The following is a 16,169-nucleotide window of genomic DNA, read 5'->3' as shown; positions in this document are numbered from 1 at the left end:
CACCGGTCTTGTGGAGGATGCAAAACCTGGATTTGAGTACACCAAATGTGCTCTCAATCACATTGCTTGTCGCTGCTTCCTTTGTGTAGATGGATTCAGATAGGGAGTGAGGATGAAAGACCTCACAGCGTATGCACTATCACCTACAGGATATGAAAATTAAATATACATTAGTCACTGCTATGTGTCACCATAGCGGACAGGTGTGCAAGACAGTATTAAATATCTTTACCCAGCAAATATCCGTCTCCAAATTCACCCGCAAGTAGACGTCTGTGTATGCCACTATGCCGGAAGATGTATGCATCATGTGCACTTCCAGGGTAACTTGCCACTATGTCTGTGATGATTGTTTTTGAGTTGCAGACTACTTGACTGTTCAGTGACTGTTAAGATTTGTGGTTTCGGTAGATATACTCATTCACTGAGGGGGGACATATGGGTACATGCGTCCCATCAATGCAACCAATCACATGTTGGAATTGTGCAACCTGATAAAAATCTAATTTAGTTTGCATCAATTCCTGTGGTGTTGTGGAGAACCTAATGTGGTGGTGTATCCTCTGCAACATGGCATTTAGGAAACAGTTAAAAAAGCATGGTAATGCACACAGACAAACACCTCCAACTGCAGCAATTACTCCCTGTAAGGTTCCTGAAGCTAGGAGATGCAGAGAACACAGGACCTGCACATGGGTGGGTATGGCATGTGTCCTGAGCATCTGACGCTGCAGTATTGGGTCTAATTCAGCAATGAGGACAAAGATTGTGGCAGCATTCAGCCTATATTTATCATATATCTCCTCCTCTGTCTGCCCTAGCAAAGTGATGTGGACTCTGAATATTCTCTCCTGTATCCTACTTCTTCTCTGTGCTCCTGCTCTTAGCCTCATCCTCCTTGCCACGACGTAGGGTGCAGCCATTGTTCAACATTTTGATGCATTCTGGGACTGTATAAGTAGTTTGCTGATGATGTACACCTGTTTTTTGTTAGTTGAATTTTTTAGCACCTGATTTGATTACTTCTTATTTAAGAAATGCAAAGTACGTTTCTTCACTTTTTCTGTATTTGCAAATTTTTGATACATCCGATTTAGCGATTTCTTATTAGCGAATTCCTAATACGGAATCGCTATTACAGATTCGGGATTTTAGAAATCGCTAATATTGCAAAAAATATGATTTGCAATGAATTTGCTTCATGCATTGGGACAAGCTATTTTGCGATGGCAAACTGCCTGTTTTTGCGATTCGCAACGTTTGTGATCGCAAATTAGCTTGATGCATGTGGGCCTAAATGCTATGAAAATGTAAAGATCTATAAAGGTGCAGAGTGCCAAACTGAGAACTCTAAATACTTAGGGGTTGGGAAATGATAAGGCATTCATGGTCATAACTTTGTAGATGCCTTTTAAAAATTTCCTAAATCTTGAGGTTTGCTGAACATGTCTGTCCCACTTAGGCACACTGCAATTGTGTTTTGACATATCCTGATTCCTAAATACGAAATATAGGGGTTACTCAATAACACCTCAAGCCAGTCAATTCTTTGCATACACATACTACACGCAACAGAGAATCAAATTTATAGTTACATAGCCTGCAGTTCGGGGTCTCAGTACCATTCAGACAGCCATTTTTGTAGGCTTTTATGGATAAAATGCTGTATCTTAACCTGTCTTTTTTCAGTTCCAGACTCAGCAGGTAGGATAAATAAGAGGCCCTGTCATTGGACTGGTAATGAGTAGTGCACAAATTAACATAGGCCTTTGTAATGAGATCCTCCCGATTCTCATCTGCGGATCTCAGACTTGCATTTTTCATTAGCAGTTTAGCATGTGATCTTGGTGGAAGGTTCAGATTAATAATTTCTTGAACGCCCAAGGCCTTGCTGAAATTTGGGGCATATGCTTTCCATGCAACCTTACTATTCTGCATGCTTGACCATAACAAACCCCTCAATGAACGGTGGGAGGGGCAGCCTTGAGCTTGAGATAGTAGTTTAGAAACCTGGTTTTCCCCAGGACGCTTGCTTACTTAAAATGAATTCCCAGGTGAATTTGTAGACGGGGTAGCATCCTTCAGCGGGCCTTGTCAAGCCAGGGGCCCAGACTGTCTTTAAAGGTCCAAGAGGCTTATGATAGTGTTGGAATGAACTTAGAATCAATGACTCAAGAAATTTCAGACAAATTTGGCCCTCTCATTTGTTTTCATAATTTGTTTTCAACAGACTGGAAGCTGACAGTCATTGCTGCTGTAATTCATTTAATCGCCTCAAGTTGTGCATAGTGCGAGCTACGCTGAAGTAAACACCTAGATATTTAAAGCTAGCTATCTGCTCAATATTCAGCTGTTCCAGGGTAAATTAGATTTTTTGGGGTTTTTTGGCATGATCAAATAGGATAGTATTGTTTACATTTGAAATGTGACCCTGCAAATTTGGGTGGAAAGGAGTTTGCTCCACTTAAAGTGTGTTGTTTAGGTAGTCCAAATAAAGTTAAATAATAGAGGGGCCAGTATACATTCCTGTTTCAGCCCTTAGTTGATCCAGATCTTTTGTGTCACCCAAGTTTCAAAGTACAGGCTCATGATGGCCCGCAACAATGAAGACGGGATACTCCAGTTGTGAAGCTTTCGCCAAAGCCTTAATCTATCCATGTTATCAAAGGCAGTGGTGTAATCAATAAAGGCAGCATATGATGTAGGTGTTTGGGGTTTATTTGCTGCCTCAATCAAAAAAGAAAGGATCATCAGATTATCCTCAGTACTATAGCTCTGTCTGAACCCAGATTGCGTAATTTGCATTAGTGCATTTGCTGTTGCCCATTCTTCGAGTTCTAAATGTAGGGCTTTCACATAATATTTCCCGTCTATCAAGTAAGGCTAATAACCTAAATCTAAAATTAGCTAGCTGATTAGTTGGACATTTTTTGTGTACTGGGGATAATATTGATCCCCTCCATCTGGCCGGTACCTCATTTGTAATTGAACATTGCCTACACAGCTGACATAGAAGGTTGACCCAGACTTCTTGTGTGGCTTTGAATATTCTGGCGGGAAGTCCTGTAGGACCTGGGGCTCCTGCTGATCAAAGGAAGCTAATTATTGATTGCAGATTATGCAGTTATGATGATGCCTCGCCCCTCATGGAACACATCCCCTTCCAGATCCAGCCCAACCCTAAAATGATGCTTTGCGAAACACTAGCCTACAGACCTCCCAGACCCCATACCCCCTTCACCAATGTCATCGCAGACCACATCGCTCCCCATGCACGCACCTCTACAGACTACATACTACTCGGAGACATGAAGTTCCACCTAGACAACCACAGCAATCCCAAAACTACCGTCCTCCTGGCGAACCTCACCAACATAGTGAGGAAATTCGATTTTCGATCACAATCGAATCGACTCGCCATTTTGTGCTCCGCCGCCATTTTGTGTTGCCCTCACTCAGGCAGCACGACGAACGAAGTTTTTCTGCTTTTTCTGCAACATCGTGTCGAAATAAGCCTTCTGCCTCTATTTACAAAGCTGGTGTTAGGACTGGCCGAGTACACTAATCTCCGTCTGGTTTCCTTAATCCCTGTTTTAACTATCTGTTGGTTCGCACCATTCTTTCCTGACTTTATCTTATCGTCTGGCCTTCACTGTCCTCTGCTCGTATTCTCTCGTTTCACAACTGTCCTCCATAACACACAAAGGTGTCTCGCCACCTGCAAGTCAGTTACAAACCCGTTAATACATCAACCTGTGGGGAGGGGTGACAAACACAGTTAGAGGAGAGGTTTATCCGAGTTACACGACACTTCTGTTTTCCAACTTTTCCTATTGGTTTTGATCTGTTTTCCGACTTTTCCTATTGGCTCCTTCTATATGTTTTAGGTGTGTTCTTAGTTAATGTATATGTCACCTATGTACTATATAAGATTGTGTGCCACGGAGTGAAGTGGCAGTCTCCTGAGAACCTACCTTGTGTACTTCTGGGATAACTGTACTAGCTGCAGCTAAATAAATCCGATCTTTTACGCCTGACAGAGTGTCCCGTGTCTCTGTGTAGCTGAGCAGGAGAACCCCGGAGATTTCAGGCGTACCCTGCGCCGCCAGGCCCATAAGGTTCTGGTTCTTCAATAGGACTGAAGCAACTTGTCTCCACCCCACCCACAAAGCAGGTCACAGACTCGACCCCATCTTGGCCAGAGGAAACAACATTCACCTCAGCCACACCATTAAACAACTCTGGACAGACAACCACTGCATCTATTTCTCCTACTCGAAACCCACTGCACACAAGTGCACACTCTGCCCCACATGCAGAAACTGGAACAAAGTCTCCGAAAAACACCTCACCGTGGCCCTCAACTGCACTCCTCTTCCAACTACGACAGACGCCAACACAGCGGCGAGCAACCTCCACCAATGGATCGCCAACTGCGCCAGCCCTCTCGCCCCCCTCCAGAATACCACGAGACGACTCAAAAAGAAAGCCAACTGGTTTACCACGGACCTCCAAGAATCAAAGCACTCTTGCTGAGGACTGGAGAAGACATGGACTAACAGCAAAACCCCGGACACACGCTCCGCCTAAAAAGACAGCCACCAGGGCACACTACCAACTCATCAAACCACCAAAGACAAACTTCATCCAAGAAAGAATCCTCTTTATCTCCCACAATTCCAAGGAACTCTTTGCCATCATACAAGAATTCGCCAGCCCCAACAGGGAAACAGCCGGTGTCCCACCCTTCCAAGACCTCTGCAACAAACACAGCTCCTTCTTTCACCTCAATATCAAGACGATCAATGACAACTTTGTTGACCAAGACATGCAACACTGCCCCAACTCCCACCCCCAATGATGCCATCCAACAGACCCTCCTCACCTGGACCCCTCTCACCACAGAAGACAATACAAAGACATTGAAAAGCATTAACTCTGGAGACATGCCAAACTATCAACTGCTCCCTCATGACTGCCACATTCCCTAATGACTGGAAATTCAATTAAGTCCACCCCTCCTAAAGAAGACCTCCGCAGACCCGACGAATCTCAAGGACTTCAGGCCAAGCTCACTGCTCCCTTTTGCAGCCAAAGTCATGAACTCCCAGCTAGCAGACTTCATAGAAACCAAGAACATCCTAGACACCTCTCAATCTGGATCCGCAGCAACCACAGCACCAAGGCCTCCTTCATAGCTGCCACCAACAACTTCTACGACCGCCTCGACCAAGGCCACAAAGCAGCCCTCCTCCTCCTGGACCTTTCAGCAGCCTTCAACACCGTCTCCCACAACACCGTAGCCTCCAGGCTCCATGACGCTGGCATCCAAGGCACAGCCTTAGTCTGGATTTGATCTTTCCTCTCAGGCAGAACACAAAGAATAAGACTCCCGCCCTTCCTCTCCAAACCGAAAGAGATCAGATGCGAAGTACCCCAAGGATCCTCCCTCAGCCCCACACTCTTCAACGTCTACATGGCACCCCTCGCAACCATCGTCATAAACCACGGTCTCAACATAGTCTCTTATGCTAATGACACCCAGCACATCCTCTCCCTCTCCAAGGAACCCAACATCACCAGGTGCAATTTCCAAGAAGGGACGAAAGATGTTGCAACCTGGATGCGCAACAGCTGCTTGAAGCTCAACTCGGAGAAAACAGAAGTAGTCATCCTCGGCTCCACCCCCTCCACATGGGACAACACCTGGTGGCCCCTTGCTCTCAGAAACCCACCCACCCCAATGTACCAGGCATGCTACCTCTGCATCATACTCAACTCGTCACTCACCATGAACCGGAAGATCAATGCTGGGTCCTCCACATGCTTCAACACCCTCCATATACTTCGCAAGACCTTCAAATGGATGACCCCGACTCCAGAAAGACCACCACCCACGCACTCATCACCAGCAGACTGGAGTAGGGAAACGCTCTCTATGCTGGAATCAACAAAAAACTCCTCAGCAAACTCCAGAATGCCTCAGCCAGACTTATCCTGGACATCCCACAACATGACCACAACATGACCACATCACCCAACACCTCTGCAGCCTCCACTGGCTCTCCGTCGAATGAATAATAACATTCAAACTGCTCACACACGCCTACAAAGCTCTCCATAACACCGGACCCCAATACCTCAACAAACGAATCTCCTTCCACGCCCCCAAGAGAAACCATAGCTCTGCCGGCCTCACCCTAGCCACGGTGCCTCACATCCATAGGGCCAGTGCAGGTGGCAGATCCTTCTCCTAGCTTGAAGCGAAGACCTGGAAGGAACTTCCCCTTCAGAATGAATTAAATAGGTTTTTGCTATTGTGCTTGTGCATTGTTTTTATGTTAAGTTAGCATTTGCGGCACCATTTTATGTTTAGTTGCCATGTTGAATCATGTTGCCAGCTGCGTATTGCCCCCTCAAGAAGCAGGCTGTGGAAAGTACCATTTCTCCAAGGTTACACCTTGCTCTGCTACTGTTCTTATTTAGCGCATACCTTTCTTACTAGACAGAGGCTTTCTCCCACAAGTCTAGCAGTAGGCACGGACAGAATGACCTTGGCATAGAGATAATATGTGCCCAGCCTCAGAGTCGAAACTCATCCTACTGTACTTCTTTGTTTTAGCTGCATCTGCTTGTAAAATTCCATTATGGGCGGGTGTTCCTTGGTTCTGAAATGTACATAATGTTTCTCTATGTTTGCTGAAGTCAATCATCTCTGCAGCACCCCTAAGCGACTGGGCAGATGGGGCTCCGCTCGACTGTATCTGAAGAAACATATGCTTGGTTTGTATTCTCTACTGTCTGGCCAACATCTGCCAAGTATCTGCGTGCGGTATAAATATATATAACATAACATAACATTTGTGTGGAAGGCTGAGAGGTGGTCACGAGTGACCCGATTCGGGCCACTTCCTTCAAGACGAAGCCCAACACTGCACCAGTTCAGAAAGGACCTCAAGACCTGGCTCTTCAAATGACCAATAGAGCTGCTCACATCCCCACCCCCCACACAGTGCCTTGAGACCCTCACAGGTGAGTAGTGTGCTCTAAAACCCCTGATTGATTAATTGATTTTACCTGATGTATATTCAGAAATGGACCCGGCAGCATTCTTCTCTTGGACCTAGATCGATGGCACAGCTGATTCTAGATGAAACTTATTAATGTCACCAGCGATTAGCACCGTAGCTTCCAAATGTTGCTCTCTTTAAGATCTGGTGGTATTTACCACTTCACCACTGTATTATTCTCTTTGGTTGCTTTGGGTTGATTTAAATATACCCTATGATGACTTGCAGCATGCCCCTATGGTTTTTTTTGTTGGGTGATACTAATTTTATGAATATGGAAGCACCAAGGCCTCTGGCCCAGATCACTATGGGGCATATCAGCAAGCTGGCAATGACAAATTATCGCCGCTTTAGCGTCCATTTTCGGATGAAAAGCAGCGATAATTTTATCGCTTAATTATCAAGGTCACACTAACGCGTGATTCCTTGCTTTAGCTCCCTTTCCCATAACGCCCCCTTTTGCATCTCTAATGAAATGCAAAGTGGGCGTTCCGTCCCAAAATAACTGGAGAAATGTCGCTAACAGACATTTCTCCAATTATCAAGGGAATCGCTAACAGGCATAGCAATAAGAAAAGTAGCGTTAACCACAGTTAACGCTACTATCCTTACGCCTGCTTTCACCCTGACTTAGCCATTATATCCAATGTAAGGTGGATATAATGGCTAAGTATGCCCTGCCTTATCAGCAAGCAAATGCCAAAATGTGTGAGATTATCGCTGGATTTCCAGCGATAATCTCACTTTTGGCTGTTAGCGAGAGGAATTTTATCGCTTTTGAGATAAGCGTTGCTGATAGCACGCTATCTCAGCGATAAAATTCCACGATAGCCGGCTAAAATTATCCTAGCGCTAAGTGCGCTTAGCCAAAATTATCGCTGGCCCTTGCTGATATGCCCCTATGTTTGTTGCCAGTGGTCTCTGGAAAAGAATTGAGACCCCACCTGAGGGATGATATTCTTTAAGGGATGGTTCAGCCGATGCAAAAAATTCAAGGTTATCTGTCCACACTACAGGGGCTAGTTGCCATGTTTACTGGAGGCAGATTATGTAATTCTTACTCATGTTCTTGGCTACCTCACCATTGGCAGACAAGGTTCCTAAACTCCGAGTTTTCCAGGAGCAGAACTGCAGTGTTGTTATGTGCGTAGATAGAGTTTTGCTGGCGATCAGAATTCTATGATTACTGGGAGACATTCAGTTCCGTTTGTTTGCCATCCAGCATCGCTTTATATTGCTGGGGAAATCTGTTGTAACCCATAGTGGCTCTGTCCCCAGCCTTATATGTTCTGGACCTTTTGAACAACGAAGAACTGAACCCTTATAAGGCAAGTTTGAACAGGTTTCTGGGGAAGACAGTTTACTAAGTGAAATACCATGTTGTGACAGCACAGGTGCTTGCGCCTCAATCTTTCTTGCAATGTCTGGGTGACTGAACTGCACTTTAGTAGCTTCTGTTGGTTTATCATGGGAGCCAGGAATAAAGGTGATGTATTCAACATCTTTTGACTCAATCCTGTCCACGCCAGGGAGTGCGGAAAATCATTTTGAAATATTTCTTCGGTTAAGCATGTTTTCAAGTATAGGGGAGACATTTTCTGGGCGGAGAACTAATGTAGCATCCGCCTGCAATTTATTCCCTAGGCAACCAATACTTGTTGGGGCGTACCTCTCCACCCTAATACTCCACATGCGCATTCCCCCCGTTGGTATGGAGACTGCCACCTCTCAATATGATGACCGAATCATCTATTCATGGCTTGCCCCTTTCAATGACCTTCAACTCTCTGACGGTACTGACTACTGACGTTATTAAGTGTGCATGTCTTATTTCACCTGAATTCACAGGGGCTCTGGTTGTTAAGAGCCCCAAGCCATTAGTTAGTGTTTCTTTCCATGCCAGCTAGGGCAGAGTTCGACATTCCTGGAGGATATCAGTAACTCAGTACCAGTTTCAGGTTTTGCAACATCACTAATTGGCATCGCTAGTTCTGCTTTGGGGTCAGGATCCCCAGTCAGAGGGGGTACTGCTGTTACTTGAGCAAGGGACATCACACACCTGTTGCCTGGAGCTATTTGTTCCAGTAGCTCTTCGTTTTTTTGTTTTTTGGTCCCTGGGAGGCCGATGCATTGTCTCTCTTGTAAACTCTGATTGAAGTCATTTCCAGGGGGAGCATTGTTTTTTTTTTTTTGTTGAGATTCAACAAAGATTGGGTAATATTTCTGAGTGACTCTGGTGCAGCCATTTACCCTTTTGTTGAGACTTCGGAGGGGATGTATGATGTTACAACGCATGCTTTTACAACGCATGCTGTTACAACGAAATTTTTACAACGCAAATGCAGTGACAACGCAGGTCTTTACAACGCAAGTCTTTACATCGACTTGCACTAGATGGCATGCTAACATTAAAAAGTGTAATTTACTATTCTAACTCCAGTCCACGTAACAGTAGGGAAGGTGTTTGGATAGTAAACTACACTATTTTTAATGTTAGCACGCCATCTAGTGCAAGTCGATGTAAAGACTTGCGTTGTAATGGCATGCGTTGTCAATGCATTTGCGTTGTAACAGTTTCGTTGTAATGGTAGTGCGTTGTAAAAGTTGCGTTGTAAAGGTTGTTCCCCCTTCGGAGGCGTTTTTTGTTTTTCCTTGAAAGGATGATGTGTCGCATGTTGATGCCATGTCGGTTGGTAGCATTCTCTTTGGGAGGTGAAGTTTGAGTGACTGGAACATCAGTCACTGTTTCTCCCTCTAGCTTGGGCGGCGATCCTGCAGTGTTAACAAGACTTCAAGAGGGTCTATTAAGAGATCTGTTAAGGGAGGCTTCGGCTTTGCTATTGCTTTGCATTCTTGGACCAGTTTCTTCATAATTACTGAGGGCAGAACAGTAACAAGGAATTGTAGGTTTATTGGTAGACTGCTGAACGCTGGTAATTAAGGTGTTAAGATTGTCTATCACGGTATCGATATTCTTAATGAGAATGGAAAGTGACAAGATGTTTATTTGTATGTCTAACGTATCCGCATCCATTAATGATGCTTGTCCTATTGTCGTAAGGGCCTTGTCCTTTGTGTCCCACAACACAAAGCCACTTTTAGCCTGATCTGTGTCACTGCAAAGCTCACTGTCTGTAAAGAGTGATTTGGAGTTTGACAGACTCTCCAGCATGTTAGAAAATGAGTGGCTAATTTACGGGCCTCTTTTCTGGGCCATGGAAATTGGTGGTGGCTCTTTCCCAAGGATCCTCTATGCCCTGTAAACAGATTGGCGGAGAAATCTGGCTGCAGTCCTGATTCAACAGGTCTGCAGGGTCGAAGAAACTGAGGATCTCACCGTCCTCGATATATTAGTCATCAGTGTTTCGCTGGTGCCTGTAGTCATGACACGTTGGTTTACATGGTAACACTGCCCTCTTAATGGTAGCAGGCTCTGTCGGTGAAGATGGTATATTGTTATCAAAGGCAAACTGAGTAACCTGACCCACAAGCTGCGTGGGAGCGATTGCCTCTTTTTGTAGCGGGAGTTACCACTCCCAAGGCTTGACTATGGGACCCTGACATTGGGGCAAAAGATAAGCAAGTGTTGTTGAAGTTTTGCCGCAGAGATCTGAATTTCGGGAGAGAGTCATGGAGGCTTAACTGTTTGACTTTCCAGTGAGTGATCCCTTAGGGATTACTGGCACCTTTTGCCATTGGAGAGGCCACCTTCTTCTGAACAGCCTCAGATGCACTATAGGACCTGTGACCTGCACACTCAGCACTATTGTTCCAGCTGTATTTTGCAGCCACTTCCTGCTTACAGTTATTTGAGTGGCCAAAGCTGATTGAAAACGTAGCTTGGCTGGATTGACTCATTTGAGAAACAATGACCTCTTCTAAGGGAAGGTGCCTCTTTTTCAAATTAAAATACTTCTTTATTCCTTCATTACTGGCCACAAACTTCATGGATGGTCATTTGATCATCGTTTGGTTGCTATGCTTACATGGGACAGGCTCCACAGCTTCTTAATAGGCTTTCTCACGGGCCTGGCTGCACATGTCTGTAGAAGGAGAGAGCTTTTTGTGTGCATTTTGAGGCTGATAGCTAGCTAATCTTTTGTTGTGCCACCGAAGTGTGCCGGCACTAGCTTTTGTAAATTAGAGTTCAACGGGTTTTGAGATAAACGTGTGCGCAACGGTAGCCCCCAAGCTGCACCCAGGCCTACCAGGGTCACTTTAGTGGGTAACCAGGCTGACACTTATGAGTCATCCTACCACCTGATATCCATAAGCCCGGGGACCGACTTGCTATAGTGTCTCACTTGCTCTCCTACTCACTCACAGAAGAACAAGTGATTAGACACCCCAGAACACAACACTCCCAACCCGCTCTGGAATCGCGGTTGCAGAACACACTTTTTTGCTCTCACTCTCCTACCGGTCCACAATAAGATATGACAGAGACACGAGGAAAGCTTAAAATGTTTATTTGAACTAATGTGCTCTACTATGCAGTATACATGCCACAACAAGTAGAATAATGCCTAATACAAATACGGTTAGCTTAGTCTGTAAATCATAAAACAGTATACCCTAACCTCCCTCTCCTTGTAGATGAACCAAATGATTATGTATTAGAAGACCTCTGGGTGTTCACAGCCGACACCGCACCTCATTCTATATATGGAAGATCTACATCACAGGTGCTGTCACTCTCCGTTGTCTGGAAAGATCCCTCTCCAAGTGTGTGTTGCCTGACCGTGTATACCTATATGATCAAAGTGCATGTTCCCAAACAACAGCTGCATCTGCATGTTTTGTCTAGGTGATAGTACCTGACCAGAACAGAATAACAAGGGGCATTGTTGTTTAACCTTGTCTGCAGTGTTCAGACTAAATTGTAGGAAAACACAGAATGCAAAAAGAACAGAATAGCATATTAGGTGTGAATGTTGCAGTGTGGCAAAAAGCAAACTATGTTTGTGTAGTAATGTATGCAAAGCAGAAGACAGTCTGCCACGGTCTCATACTAACATAGGGAAAACTATAATGGCCTCCTGGACCACCTGACACCCTCCCTTTGGTCAGGACAATAGCACACAATGGCTACAGACGTCAGAGGTAAGCAGAACCAAAGCGTATTTGGGGAGTGTCCATGACAGAAGACAGCCAAATGAACATGGAGGAGAAAGTCTTGTACACAAAATGATATCCAATTACAGTCCGCATCAGGACCCAATGTGTATGAAGCCAAGTGGAACGCCATCAACTCTAGTACGGCATCAGAACCTTCCTCAGTGGAAGGCACAGCCATCCAACTGAGCAATTCAAAGGAACATACATGCTCCTCATATCCTTTGTTTGCCAGGACCATCCAAGGAGAACTCATGGCTCCTTCAATAAAACTGAGACTCAACAGTCGGTGTGCACCTGCATAGGAATCCACCTCGGTCACTGGCCCCAACGCTGTATGCCCAAGGAACAGTCCTGGGTATGGGACATCAATGGACCCATCAACAGATCATAATCCAGGACAGTGTGTGACGGTGTAGCCAGGCAGATATCCAGGGTCCATTGGAAGCAGCACCGGAATCAGTAGAACACAGGTTGCACACAGGTGAAGTAGACTTAACGGAAGGTGAGACAAAAATCAGCATCCAAAGCCTCTAGTGGAATTAATCCAAATGGCTGACGCATCTGTTCACGGTACAGCTGCAGCTGTTCGTGTCCGGGCAGAACTAGAAATCTTGAAACCATTGTGGAACACAAGGAAAAGGTCAACGATTCCACAAATTAAGACGAGCAGTAGTGGGAACCCACCAAACAGGCTGGAAAAAATAGAATGTATAATACGGGAAGTACTCCCAAAATTGTTTGGAGAGAGGAAATTAGGCCAGAGCCCACAAGTTTAAAAAAGTTTGCTAGGCCCATTGTATCAGATGCATGCAACATTTGATGTATCAATTCCCTGAAATGGAAGGGGAGATTCATGTTTAACAACGATTGTATATCACTGCACGTTCTCGCCACCTGCAATTTGAAGGTCTCAAGAGCTGAAGTGAGAGCTACTTCTTGTTTAAATAATAGTGCTTTGAGTCTGCTCAGCTTATTGCGGCTGCGCTGGCGCCCGCAAGGTGCCCTAGAAGGGTGGGCCTCTAGTGCCAGTAAGGCATCAGCCCACCCCCCTTCCTCTAATTATGGGGACCCCTCTGGGAGGAGTCCCCCTACTCTGGCAGCCAGGGGCTGCGGCACGCAGGGCACGTCATTTCCGGGACGCGAGGAACGGGGCGGTATAAAGGCCTCCCCACCCTCTGTCCTTCCTCTTTTGCGCCCTGGACACGCCGTCTGCAGGTCGTCTACTGGTTCTGCGTCACGTTGCATCGGAGACAGATTCGGGGTTTTGCGGGTGAGAAGCTCTTCCCGCTTCTTTGCGCGGTCTTTGGGTTAGATATCCCAGTTCAACCACCCCGTTACAGTTGTGCTCTTGATGTGTGGTGCGGCACACCCACTTAGTGGAGTAAGGCTCCTTGGGCGTCGGTTGAACATATGTCAAGCCTGGTGGAGCGGGGACTGTCCTGAGTTGTTTTGCAGATTGGCGGGCTCCTTGGATTGTTTACCGCCATCGCTCTGACTACCCATACTAGACAGGGTGACCTTAGGGGATTCGCATGCCCTCGTGTTGGTTGCCATGCTGGAGGGACGTGCCCTCGCTACCACAGGCATGGATTGCAGGGAATGCACAGGGCGGCTAGTGGGCGGCGCGGGGGTCGGCAATGATGGTGGGGTACCCCACCTACTCACACTCCCACGTGTAGGAGGCGGGCTAGATGGCAGAGCGTCCACGCAGAGATAGGGGCTGGATGCGCTCTAAAGTATAGTAAGCAAGGATTAAGAGCCGAGGCAGCACTTTCTTGCTTGAGGAGTGGAACTTGCATGGCAGACCTTGGACGACCAAGGCTATTGTTAGCTATAGTAACGATGGGTATCCTGAAAAGAAGGGCTGGTCCTACCTGGCTTCCGGTGCCCTCTTTATGAGGGGCAGCTGCTCCTGGCTCAGTCTAGCACGTGAGTAAGCTGGGCACAGACAACGCCGTCCAGGCAGGTCCGTCGGGGTGTCCTCATTACGTCGTCGGTTTAGGCAGGGAGTGCAGGCCCGAGGAGGCCAGTGGGGGCCTTTGCCTGGGCCGGCCAGGCCCCCTGTTGTCGGTCTAGTGGTTGATGTCTCCAGATAGTGTAGTGAGTCGCCCCTCCTCCTTCTATTCTCCCCCTATCTAGTCACAACTGCGGGCCTCCACCTCCCCATGGTGCTTCGGCTCGGCCACGCTGGAGGATCGCTGGGTTGCAGGTCCTGCGGCTGGAGGTGCAGCATGGGGACCGGCTGGGGGCCGGAGCGAGAGGGGTCCTGCCCGGCATTCGATCGCTTGGTCAGCCCTCGCAGCGACTCACTGAAGAGCCAACCTCAGCCCCTACTCCTCCCCTTGTCGACATCACGCCGTGACGGTGGCAGGAGCGTTAAGGATCGGTGTGATTAAGATCGTCATGGTCAGGGCAACCGTCTCTGATGCTGGAGAATAAGGTGCGTGCCTCAGTGCCTGCGGAATCATTCTGTGATTCTCCCTGTAAAATAAGTTGAATGTGTAATGTTGCATTTGGTGGGAAAAGCAATTAACAGGAAAGCGACAAGGGAAATGTTAGGGGGAGTGGCGATTTGGTCATAAATATCGGTATAGGCTTTTAAGTCACGGACCCCGTTAGTGCTGCAAACAGTATGTGTTCATGTTTCGGATGCAGCGATGTGCTCCGCGGTGCCGGGAGGTTCGAAGGGATTTCTCTGCTGTAAGCCGTTCGATGGAATAAGGGAGCGTGGTGGGGGATACAGAGCAGCAGGGTTGGTCGAGTCTTAAGGAGTAATGGTGGGCACTGCCTCATAGTTTCCTCGAAGCAAGCAGCAGTCGGCAGAAACAGGGGTCATGGGATGCTGCGGCCCGCGAGTGCGTAGGTCTGCGGGTGCACCCCTTATATGGGACATCCTGTGAGCAGTGGCTATAGTGGATGGATTGTAGTGTCTGTTGTATGCCGCACGATTGAGGCACGGCACTTCATTGGTGGGGTACAGAGCAACAGATCCTTGCGGCGTCCCGATGGCTAACAGGAGTGTCAGGTTTAAGGTACAACCGAACATGCTGCAGTTGGCAGATGCAATGGTCGCTAGCAGGAGCACCTGGGTATAGGTACCACTGAGCATGCTGCACTCGGCAGAAGCAAGGGTCGCAGCCTCACTCGGTTGCAAAGTGTGGAGGCTTGCTGCGGTGTGCCTGTGCACGTTTTAAATGTTTTGCCTTTTGTATATAGGCATATGACGGTTCTTGTTGTGGTACAGTCAGCGTTGGCAGTGTTTCCCGAGGTTGTCTGCAGCGTCGGGTCTGCGTGATTCTTCAATGGCGGCCTCCCCTCGCGGGAGGTGTAACTGCGGGTGGTTGTTGGCAGCGCTGAGTGTGAATGGCCGATGCATCGATGATCGCAAGCACTTTTTGATTGAGGTCAGTCCTTGGTGCAATCGCTGCGGGTGCTTGTTATATACACAGTCCTGGTTAACCTGCTACCAGTTAAACTAGGATATTTAAGTCATACCACCCTGAATGCGCCCGATCTCGTCCGATCTCAGAAGCTAAGCAGGGTCGGGCCTGGTTAGTACTTGGATGGGAGACCGCCTGGGAATACCAGGTGCTGCAATTTGGTATTTACTAAACAGGTTTATCGAGGAGATAAAGTGTTTCCAAATATGTTTAGGAATTACAACTGGCGAGCTGCACTGTTCACCTGCGCGCCTACCCCAGATATGTCCTACAACCCCTTACGGCTGCAGGGCACAGGAGCTGCTGTGTAATTTATAATTGATAAATTGTGCTTCCCTGGCGGGTGTGCTTTTCAATGTGAGAACGGGAGGGGCTGCGGGTCTCTGGTGGCTTCTATCTCCCCGCTGCTTTGTGTTATTGTGGTGGTTATGAAAAGGGTAAATACAGAGCTTTGTACTTTGTAAATTGGAAATGCATACATTTCAAGGGAGGCACATTGAGTCCTTCGCTGCATTGTCTGTCGAGAATGATGTTTAGGGCA

At 47.0% G+C, this 16,169-nt stretch overlaps 1 pseudogene; it reads left to right on the top strand.

The window, feature by feature from the left end:
• Nucleotides 1-15,669: 15,669 nt before the first annotated feature.
• Nucleotides 15,670-15,788, top strand: LOC146796132 (5S ribosomal RNA; annotated as a pseudogene).
• Nucleotides 15,789-16,169: the final 381 nt, after the last annotated feature.

Source organism: Triturus cristatus, chromosome 10 (genome assembly GCF_964204655.1).
Source record: "Triturus cristatus chromosome 10, aTriCri1.1, whole genome shotgun sequence".
Classification (NCBI taxonomy): domain Eukaryota; kingdom Metazoa; phylum Chordata; class Amphibia; order Caudata; family Salamandridae; genus Triturus; species Triturus cristatus.
This window is presented reverse-complemented; position numbering and strand designations above follow the sequence as displayed.